The 12,056-nt window shown below is 39.6% G+C and overlaps 1 long non-coding RNA gene across 1 annotated transcript; it reads right to left on the bottom strand.

Annotated features, from left to right (window-relative positions):
* Positions 1-3,081: 3,081 nt before the first annotated feature.
* Positions 3,082-6,370, bottom strand: LOC310830608. The gene is made up of 3 exons (XR_014557659.1): positions 6,036-6,370; positions 4,353-4,479; positions 3,082-3,412 (listed from the first exon to the last, which is right to left on the bottom strand). It is a non-coding gene; the product is annotated as an uncharacterized lncRNA (long non-coding RNA).
* Positions 6,371-12,056: the final 5,686 nt, after the last annotated feature.

Genomic DNA, 12,056 nt, shown 5'->3' with positions numbered 1-12,056 from the left:
GTCCCACCTTTAATTCCTGGCATCTGCAGAAAGAGCTGGGAATACCCCGTATCTGAAACCTTGGATACCCACTGCCAAACAGTGTTGGTAATCAGCAACTAGATTTGCTGATAACCTCACTAGGTACAGGATATAAGGCATCATCATATGTCATGCGTATTACCATAACTTAGTTTGCAATACAATTACTTCTGAAAGCAAAACAGGATAAAAATCGAGCAAATAACTAAAACCTATACACATCATACATTTTGCAGAATGGGGAAAAATGTATGAATGGTTTCAATATTCCCAATCATGATTTTCATTCATAGAGGACAGAACTTCAAGGACTTAAATTCATTGGTCTTGTTGCAATTTCTATTTCTTAAAATTTTGCTGCAGGCATAGTAGTACATATTTCAAAGCCTCAAACAACGAATAACTTTGTTATATTCATGCTAAGCTACTGAACTGTTAATTTAATTCAGTCAGTGGACTTATTTGCTAGAATGGTTTACTTACTAGGCTCTCTTATCTGGATCTGGAGTTGTCTCATATGTGATCTCATTAAACTCGTGAATAAGGAAAGAGACAAATTCACTGACGAAAATGTCCTCTGGAATGCCATAGTCATCACGAACCTTTGTCTGCTGACCCAATCCATTGTCGGAATTCTTGCTGACAATTTGAGGCAGCTGCAGCAGCAAGAGGAGCACCAGCAATGACATCCACCTGGCTACCATTAAATCTTGCCCGCAGCTGGGCACATACATTGTGACAGATACACAGAACAAGAGGAGCTCATGCATTCTGTGATTTATTTATGGCTGCAGCTCATAAGCTAGTCGGTAAAACGTGGAAAAAAATGGAATGTGACCTTGTACCATCCAGTTAAACACTGCAAAGAACAGAATAATGGTAGATGGTAATGAACTCTCCCCAGCACACTAGGTCTGGAACAGCGATGCATGTGAAAGACTACACACATGAAATGGATTACTTATTTATAAGATGTAACAGAGGTGGGAAAAGCAGCCTGCTGAAAGAATGGTTTAATGGCAACTGAAGGATGTCAGCTGGACTTTAAATAAGAAATGATGCAGCTATGCGAGGAAATGGTGATGATGATATGTTCGGAACCGGAGCAGGAAACCTGATTTTAAGAAACTGTCTTAAATTAATTTAATCTGGTTTGATTTGTAATAATTTGGAAAATTAATAAAAAAAATAATTTGAAGGGGGGGGGGGGAACCACCAACTTCCTAGTGTCACTGATTCCAATCAAAGTTAGGTTTGATAGACCCATTTAAAAAAGCTTTGTATAAAAAATGGTTTGAAAAATTATCTTTATACATGGAGAGCAGCATGACAGGAACTCCTGGGGTAGATTGATCCGTGTGTTTTTCTTTTTCTTATAGCAATGGGATCCCAACTCAATTACATGAGGATAGTGGTTTTGATAATTGCAGGGTAGATAATTTCCTTCTCTAAGATACTCAACTCTCAACAAAGTCACCAAAAACTTCTTGATCAACTTCATATCCAGTGCCTGCTAATGAAAAAGCCACTGCACAAATTCAAGGCAAATTGGGTATTATAGGAACATGGGAACTTGGGGCCAACAACACATTTGGAATATTAAAAAAACCTGTTGCTTAATGACCACATATGCATCCCACTCACAACCCAGATAACATCACAGTGCAAACCTTTTTTTGCCAACTGATTTTAATTGTTTTTCAAAAAAAAATTAAACAAATTAACATGAAATTCATTCAAATTTGAAAGTTGACTTCCTGCCCCTGCTTCCTTAATGTTTCACTTCCCATCCTTATTTGATGCCCAATATTACATACATTTCAAAAAACTTAACATATTTTAGCATTTTGTCCTTAATTTTTCTATTTTCCTCTTCTTCATTTTCCATTGGCTGCTCTTCCTGCTAAACTATTACATAAGCATAGCATATTCCCAAATATCAAGAAGAGTTACTCGTCACTTTGTGAGCCCACATAAATCTTTAGTTATAAATCAATATTACATACAGTGGTACCTTGGGTTACATATGCTTCAGGTTACAGACGCTTCAGGTTACAGACTCCGCTAACCCAGAAATATTACCTCAGGTTAAGAACTTTGCTTCAGGATGAGAACAGAAATCGTGCGGCGGCAGCAGTGGGAGGCTCCATTAGCTAAAGTGGTCTTCAGGTTAAGAACAGTTTCAGGTTAAGAACGGACCTCCGGAACGAATTAAGTACTTAACTCTAGGTACCACTGTACATACAACCCATTTCTCCCACTGTTTTTCATGGAAAAATATCTGACTGGTTCTAATACACACAAACTCCTCTCCAGTCCCAGCATTCTATTTCTGCCCAAAGGCTTTAAGCTTATATGTTCTCTGTCCTATCCATATGCCCATTATTTTCTCTTCCTGCCTAATGTTTCTTGCAAGTACTTCCAGTATCAGATTGAATAGTAGTGGAGATAAGCGGCATCCTTCTCTTGAAGCTTTTTAAAATTCAGATATGAATCTTTTTCCTTACAAGCTGATCTCTACTGTTCAGTTCAGGCCTCAGGACAATAATGTACAATTTGGGGAAGAAGATGCAGCCCAGCAAACCCACACTAGAGGCTAAAATGGAGAAGATCTCCACGGCCACCATGTATTTTCCTTTGGTGCTCAAGTAGGTGGGGACAAAGGACAGCCAAACACTGCAGAAAACCAACATGCTGAAGGTGATGAGCTTGGCTTCATTGAAAGTATCAGGCAGCTTCCGGGCAAAGAAAGCCACAGTGAAGCTGATGATGGCCAGAAGACCCATATAGCCCAGGACAGTATAAAACATGGCGGCTGATCCTTCATTGCACTGCACAATGATTTGGGTAGTCTGTGAATGCATGTCAAACTCTGGGAAGGGAGGAGAGGTTGCCAACCACAGTACACAGATGCCAGTTTGAATAAGAGTGCAAAGGATGATGACTGAGACTGCCAGCCTCCTCCCCACCCATTTCCTCATCCTGTTTCCTGGCTTGGTGGCCATGAAGGCCAGAACCACAGTGAGGGTTTTCGCCAACACGCAAGAAACAGCAAGACAGAAGACAATCCCAAAGACTGTTTGACGGAGAAGGCAGGTCAGCTTCCCAGGCTTTCCAATGAATAGGAAGGAGCAGAGAAAGCAAAGCAATAGGGAAGTGAGGAGGGTGCAGGTGATGTTCCAGTTGTTGGCCTTGACGATGGGAGTCTCCTGGTTTTGAATGAAGATCCACATTACCACTAGTGTGATCAGAAAAAGGAACAGAGCTAATGAAGCCAGAATTATTCCCAAGGATTCTCCATAAGCTAAATAGACAATATGCTTAGGAATGCAGTGGTCGTGGTTCTTGTTTGGATGCTGGTCCTCAGGGCACTTGTTGCAGTGGTCTGCATCTGAAAGTTATAAGTCTCAAGAATGTAAAAGTGGAAATGAATCTCCTTAAAACTAGAGGGCATCAACTACTTAATACACTTTGGATCTATTTCTCCAGAAAAAGAGGAATGGAATGCTCCATTCCATTACAGAAGAACTGGCATGATAATCCTAATTTAGATTTTTTGGGGGTATAAAACAGGGATGATAGTGGCACTGAATTATTCAATTTATTTGGTGTTCATAATAAGGACCAGCACACATTCTGCCCAGAATATTATTTGGCACATTGTATCATTCATGCAAAATAGGAAATTAATTGAGATTATAAAATTTAATCCTAATTGTTTTAATCCTCATTGTCTTTAGTGTGCTGGCATCTACTCTTTGGAATCCCCTCCTATCACTCAGGACTCATCTCTGTTACCTTTTCAATCCCTGATGAATTTCTTCCTGTTACAGTAATCCTTTTCAATCAGGATTTTATCCAAGTCTGTTTCTGAATTGAAGTTATTATTTTTGAAAGCTCATTTATTTATTTTAATAAATAAATAAATAAAATATGTAAATAAATGCCTTCACTTGGTTATTGACCAGAGAAGCCTTTCTCCACCTGTGGGTCCCCAGATGTTGCTGAACTACAACACCTATCACCCCTAGCTAGCAAGGCCAGAGCTCAAGGATGATGGAAGTTGTAGTCCAACAACATATGGGGACCCACAGGTTGAGAACTACTGGACTAGAGAGAGAGAAATCTATAGCACAGATCACTGTCCAAATAGCTCAATGTGTGCATAGACTCTATGAAACATCTGAAGTGGTATGAAAGTATCTGCAGCCACATCAAATAGTGTAATGGTGTGAGCAGAAAGTGATGAACATGCATGTCTAAATCAGCCCTTTGAACCCATTTAATATTACTGGACTCTGGACTCATGGAACTATGAAATCTCTACTTACCCATCAGTTTTGAAACTGTTCCTTCAGAGCACTGAGAACAATCATGGCAACAAATCTGTTTCCCCTGACGCAAAATCCTACTGTGTCCAGGACGGCAACTCTCAACACACGTGGATTGTGGTAGGTTCTATTAATATCCAGAAAGAATGGATTTACATTGTAGACCAATGATGAGCTGACTTTAAAATGGCAGGTTTCTTAATTTGACCTGTCCCATGTCAGGAGACAAAGGTTCTTAAGAGCAGAAGCAGTAAGGGAAGGCTTACAAGGCCTACACAAACAGATGCAAATAAACTACTTTCTCTTTTAGCTTTCATATTGAATTTTATCCCTTTTTGCACAGTCACACAGTCACAGCTAATCCCGACTCATTTCTTAGAATTCTTCATCCCTCAGATGTTCCATCACATTCCTTGTCTTATTGCTTTCTCTATCTCAAATGCTTCCTTCATCTCCATTTCCATGTCAGCTTCAAACCTCATATGAAACATACAATGCTGTCAGACCCTTGGACACCTTTGTTTAGTATCACAACTCTGATGGGCTTCAGCTCAAAATGGTTGCAGTCAGAGCTCCCCGCCCCCAATCTCTGCAGATGTGAAGCAGATGAAGCATCATTTTGGGGGAAGCATTATTGTGGGCTAAATTTCAACCCTTAGCAAACCAAATTTGGTCAATGGGCAGAAGATTCTTGCAGCCCAATTGGGCACCAGGGGAAAGCTACATTTGGCCAGCATGGCAGATATTTTCCCCACCTGCTATAATTGTATAATTTAATATCCTATGCACCAGTCATATTTTCTATTCAATCAGTTGTCTTTAATTTTATTAGGATTAGTTAGGTTTTTTGCATGTTTTTGAACCAGGACCAGCCACAATTGCGCCTTAGGACTATCATCAAACTTAAAGCACAGGAAAATGATCATCCTCCCCACTTGGCTAAAATTTGATTACATTCAATCACATTTCTATTGATGATGGGGATTTTCCCTCCAGAAGGCAGTGGGCCTAACCTTCCCACATGGACTCTATTGGTGGACTTATTGGATAACATGACTGTACTGGTAACATCTAGCTCAGGCATCCCCAAACTCGGCCCTCTAGATGTTTTGGGATTACAACTCCCACCATCCCAAGCTAACAGGACCGTGGTCAGAGATGATGGGAGTTGTAGTCCCAAAATATCTGGAGTGCCGAGTTTGGGGATGCCTGATCTAGCCGATTGCTAGATTGGCTGGCTTGCTGTCAGAGGACATACCCCTTGTAGATTTGCTGTAAGTGTGTTTATGTCTATGAATGAGAGTTCTCTACCTTTGTTTTCTCAGCTGTATTCAATAAACATTGCATTTTGAATTCTCCCCATATAAGGTTATCACATAATTGTTTCAGGTTGTGCAGAGATTGAGTACATTCTCAACAATAGCAGCCTTATGGTCTAGCTAGCCACTTATCAGCAGAAGTAACAGCATCCTTCAGCCTTGCTTATTTTTCTATATCACTCAGACCACCTCTGGTTCAAAGAGGTTCCAAGCAGGTTTTTTAAAAGGATTTCTGATGCTTATTCTTAAAATATCTGCACAGTATGACCTTTAAACCATTCCTTGGTGGAATCAGAAACAGCCAGATTTGGTCCTGGACCCATAAAGAAATCAGTAGGCTCTGGAAAAAAATAGTAATTTTCACCTGGTTAAACTTGTGGTTCCACACAACAGCCCTTCCATTGATGGCAAATTTCTTCCCTTCAGGAGCCTGTGGGTCCACCCTTCCAACACAGACTCTATGGATGGACAGATTGGAAAAGGTGACAGTGTTGACAATATCATATCCAGTTGCCAAGTCTCCATTTTCATCAAAAAATATTTCTTCTCCAGCACTATTGTTGAAGTGGATGAGCTTCAGAAAGGAGTGAAGCTTGATTGGAGAAGGAAAGACATGAATTGAGGCTTTGCTCTCTTTCTTTCAAGCAAAGACGAAGCATTCCAACACTCTATTCAATTTAGCAATGTTCACAGTGGAGTGGATTCGAAAGCACCTTCATCTTGCTTCACATAAAATTGAGTCTCTCTTTCACTTGATACCTCCCATGTGACCAATGTTAGCCAATCACATAAGAACTACAAGAGAACTCTCCAGAATTCATTTACCAACCAATCCACTTTAAACACACAGCAATGCATATTAGGGACGCAGGTTAGGGAGGTTCATAAAAATTGAATTGGAGAAGGAAGAATGGAGAGACTTATTTAGATGGAGACCTGAAGACTTGTGGATTACAAATTTGATTAAGATGGATGTTCGAGCGCTTGGGACATTTAAATTCATGAATTTTTCCAAACATGGAGGCCTGGCCGGAAGAAATATGGACTTTTTGGGGATTGTGCTCCTCCGAGACTCGGGCCTCAATATGAAGGACTATCCAAAGAACCGGCAAAGAGGAACTGAGAGAGACTTAAAAGCCTCTGATGTGAGATTGCCAGGCTGATAGAATATGGACTGTTGGACATTGGTTTGGGGATCGAAACCTGGAAAGGGAGGGTGGGGTTTGATCAATCCAAAGGTTGTATAAATACTTTCTTTGATATTTCTTATTTTGTATCTTTGGTTTGCTATTAATATAAAATTGGGAAATTCGTGGAAGGGAATCTGGGTCGACCTTGGAAAAAAGGGTTTAAGTAGAAGGACTGATATAACAATGAAATAAGGTAAAAATTCAAGAAATTGTTGAACTAACATTTGGAATTGGAATACAAGAAGGGGAGGCGAGAGGAAGTCGTGGGAAATAAGGTATAAGAAGATAAGGACTGAAAGTATACTTGTTTTATGTGTGTGTGTTTTTTCCTGTCTTTTTGTGTATTTGTTTTATTTGAAACTTCAATAAATATTATATTTTTTTAAAAAAATAAAAAGCTGATTTTACAAAAAACAAAACAAAAAAACATAAAAAACTTTTTTTTTATTAAAAAAAAGCCTGCTCCAAAGGTCTTATCTCAGTACACTAGGGATTATAGAGCTCTATCTGAAATTTTATGCATATCAGTTAATATACTGACCCTGCTCCATTGGATTGAAATTTCAGCTTTCACAACATAGGAAAACAGCCAAGTATACAGCTATTTTTGTGGAGGAGGGTCGAGATATTAACTGATATGCATGAAATTTCAAAACTTTAAGCAACTTTTGCTTAAAGTTGCATTCAGTTAACTTAGCCAACCAATCAATCAATCAAAAAGCAAATAACATATTTTTAAAAACAAATCTAAAGAGTTACTTTTTGCTACCACCCATCACCCAGAAGTGACTGGCAATGATAGGACTGGCAAATCTCCCATTGACCGAGTCTGGAAAAGTGAAGGCTATGGTGTAGATATCTCATATCTTGATTGCAGAAAATGTGACTGATTCTGGTGTTTAAGTTAAAAGTGGACATGCTTCCTTCCCCTACCTCCAACCTTCCAAATGTTTTCAATTACAATTTTCACAATTTCTTATCATTTGTCATAAGGGCTTGTGGTGATCAAAGTTGTAGTCCAAACACCACCAGGTTAGAGAAATTGCTGTAGAAAAATTCAAAACTTTCAAAGAAACAGCTCATCATAAACCAAGGATTGAGAGAGAAAAGAAGTCTGACTCCAGTCAGTTTCAAAAATCTACTACAACAAAGGACATTAATCTGGACATTGAAATGCATTTGAGTACAGCGGTACCTTGGGTTACATACGCTTCAGGTTACATACGCTTCAGGTTACAGACTCCGCTAACTCAGAAATAGTACCTCGGGTTAAGAACTTTGCTTCAGGATGAGAACAGAAATCGTGCAGCGGCGGCGCAGCAGCAGTAGGAGGCCCCATTAGCTAAAGTGGTCTTCAGGTTAAGAACAGTTTCAGGTTAAGAACGGACCTCCGGAATGAATTAAGTACTTAACCCGAGGTACCACTGTACACACATTACAGTTGTGACAGAAAGGAGACTCTTACCTGCCATGGATGGATGTTAAGATTCCGTCTGGCAGCTTTTCCCATAAGCTTCTGCTTTAATCTCGATGAAAGCATCGCATGGAGAGCATGTGCTATAACATACACAGCATTGTAGATACTGTAAGCTTGGCCAGACATTCCCATTTCAAACAAAATCTGTGGAAGGCTCCTCAACTTCTCTTGCCCAGTACAGATTCTTGAGGTTTTTGCATAAATGTTATAGGTGGGGAATGAGCACAAAAATGCACTCGACCAGAAATGATGAAAATCATAAAGTACAGTCTTAGTAGGATTTAAAATCTCAAGGAACTCTTTATATCCTGCAACATCATTAGCGTGGAGTGAGAAGGACAAGGTTCCATTGAAAGATTTTGGTGTGAAGGCCCGACTATCCAACACAGATGCAAAATCCCACAGAGCTGTTATGACCCAAACCCTCTCCATTGGTTTAGGTCCATTTTCATCGACACGCAGAACCATTCGTAAGACCTCCATAGACTGCGAATTCCCATGAACAAGAATCACATTGGTTTTGGATGATAAAAGAATAGATCTTACTTTATTAATTAAATTCGTAGATGTTACTCTGTGGATGCCTTCTAGTGTTGGAATAACTTCCTTAAAAGCAATACAAATATTTTTCTGGAGTAACCAAGGAATGAGAGTCCTCAATAACTTTTCTCCACTGTCGTCATCTGAAACAATGAGCCCAATCCAGGTCCACCCAAAATGTTGAAGCAGCTGAACAATCCCAGCATACTGAGGACTTTCATTTGGGATCATCCGATAGACAGAAGGGAACTGTGTTTTATCACTCAAGGCAGGCTCAAAGGAGCCATAACTAAGCTAAAAACAAGGACAATAACCTTTTAAGAAATCAAAACAATCTCTTATGTTTGCTCAATTTCAATAACTTCTACAAATGTATGGTAGGATAGAAGGTTGTGCTAATATTGCTTTTGATCCTTTAATACAGCAGCGACTGTAAATTCTCCAGTACAACAATCTAGAGAAGATTACCAACGGGCTAAGATTACCAACAAGGGATGTGGGTGGTGCTGTGGTGTAAACCACTGAGCCTTAGGCTTGTCAATTGGAAGGTTGGAAGTTTGAATCCCCATGTCGGGGTGAGTTCCCATTGTTCGGTCCCAGCTCCTGCCAACCTAGCACTTCGAAAGCATGTCAAAGTACAAGTAGATAAATAGGTACCACTCTGGCAGGAAGGTAAATGGCATTTCTGTGCACTGCTCTGGTTTCGGCAGAAGCGGCTTAGTCATGCTGGCCACATGTCTGCGGACAAACTTTGGCTCCCTTGGCCTGTAAAGCGAATTGTGCACCACAATCCCAGAGTCATTTGCGACTGGACTTAACTGTCCAGGGTCCCTTTTACCTTTTACCATGTAGTAATAACAAGCAAGCAAGCAAACAAACAACCGCAAAAACATGAATCAGATCCAGGATCACTTTGAAAAAAGCAATGGAAATTTTTGAGGAGGGGAGAGTTTGGAGCCAAAAATTAATGAAGAAAAAAAGGACAGGTTTCGCCCTTTTTATGGCACATATTAAACTTTTTTTTCAAAACTCCAAACTTGTTTCTGTTTTCTGACTCAGGTAAGAAGTCAAACATGAGTGCATGTGATATGAACAGGGCTTTTTTTTTCAGCTGGAAATTATCAGAAATCAGTTCCAGCACCTCTCAAGTGGGCGCCATTGCCATTATAAGAGAACAAGGGAGGCGTTTATGGTGAGTTTTGGCACCTTTTTTTCTAGAAAAAGAGCACTGGATACGGATCATATAAAGGGATGATTTGGAACAAGGTCGGAGGAGGAAGCAGTTTGCTAAGTGTGTGTGAGGGCTCAGCCACACTTCCTTTTGCCCTGTACTTTCTAGGTCCGCGTTTAAAGTGTCGTGTCCAAGTCCTTTTTTCCTTTTGTCCCAGTGCTTTCCCTACAAAAACCTACTTTTTACTGCTGATTTGCAACAAACAGCAATTCATGTTTTCCACAGTTTGCTGTTTGCTCCATTTCTACGATAAAGAGCGAGCTTTCATGGGGAAAGTGCTGAGGCAAAGAAAAAAGAAAAAGGGCACACATGTACATATAAAGCACATACAGTGGTACCTTGGATTAAGAACAGTTTAGTTTATGAACAAATTGGATTAAGAACGCTGCAAACCTCTAAGTAGGTTTTAGTTTGTGAACTTTGTCTTGGAAGCAGAACATGTTCCGCTTCCTGTTGAGTGTGTTCCACTTGTACATTTAGTTCCCCGTTGCTATGGGAAAGCATGCCTTGGTTTAAGAATGGTTTGGTTTAAGAACGGACTTCCGGAACGGATAAAGTTCATAAACCAAGGTACCACTGTATATCAAATACAAATTATCATCTTTCATTGTGCAGGGGGTGGGGGGTAAGCTCTCACATACTATGCGTATTGACAGATAGACACACCTGTGGTATCTTGTAGATATTTAAGATGTGGGGCATTTGCTTGGAGTTCTGAAGGGTGAGCCCTCCAATGATGGCCATTAGCTTGTATGTCTTGTCACAGATGTAGTTAAGGGGGTTCCCCTGTCTTAGAAAAAGGAGATCCATAGTCCCTTTACAGGAGCCCATTTCATTGTAAACATTTTTAGTGATGGTGGCAAATACTGTGCTGTTGGGTAAGAGTCGGGGATTCCTCTTGATCTCAACCATGGCAAACACAAAAACAAGGACATGATGGTAGTAATTTGGCAAATAGCTGCGAAGATATTTCAATGTAGACTGAGGGATTTCATGGGACCGTTGAGTTAATTTAATTTAATGCAATTTAAGTTGAGTTTCACAGATATTATAAATCATTAGCAATTTAATGTTATTGTTTGAAGAAGAAACATTACATTACTTCATACATCATCATCATCATCATCATCATCATCATTAATTTCCTTTGCCACTTCCTTCCTCCCAAAGAGCTCATGCGACAAATGCTAATGTAGCAATATAATAAAAAAATGAAATGAGAATATACAGTGGTACCTCGGGTTACAGATGCTTCAAGTTACAGACGCTTCAGGTTACAGACTCCACTCACCCAGAAATAGTACCTTGGGTTAAGAACTTTGCTTCAGGATGAGAACAGAAATTGGGCGGCCGTGGCGTGGTGGCAGCAGGAGGCCCCATTAGCTAAAGTGGTGCTTCAGGTTAAGAACAGCTTCAGGTTAAGAACGGACCCCTGGAACGAATTAAGTACTTAACCCAAGGTACCACTGTAAAACAATTATAACTAAAAACATTTTGAAGCATTACAAGATTTTTATCTAGTCCACTGAATTTTCTTACGCAGGAATTGCTCACATTAAGAATCCCTGCCTCATCATGATTCATTTTCAGTTTAATGTCCCAAAACTAGCCCATCACTGCTTCCAACAACTTCACATTCTCTTCTGATTCAAATAGAATAATCAGTCCCCAGCATACTCTTTTTTAAAAAAAATATATATTTATTTATTTTTCCAGAAAAGGAAGAAACATCAAAACAACACAAAACAACAAAAGCAATCACCAGTATACATCAAAAAAAGAGAAAAAAAGAGAGAGAAAAATTGAGAATAAAAACTCCAATTTTTAAATTCATGTTTACAAAAACTTTCTTTCTTGACTTCCTCACGCCTCCCTTTTTTGTGTTCCTCTTTGTCCAATCAGTTACAGCAAATCCTTGCCCTCCTTCAAAACTCATTTCTAATTATT

The sequence above is a fragment of the Podarcis gaigeae genome, assembly GCF_964106915.1.
Source record: "Podarcis gaigeae genome assembly, chromosome: 13".
Taxonomy (NCBI): domain Eukaryota; kingdom Metazoa; phylum Chordata; class Lepidosauria; order Squamata; family Lacertidae; genus Podarcis; species Podarcis gaigeae.
This window is presented reverse-complemented; position numbering and strand designations above follow the sequence as displayed.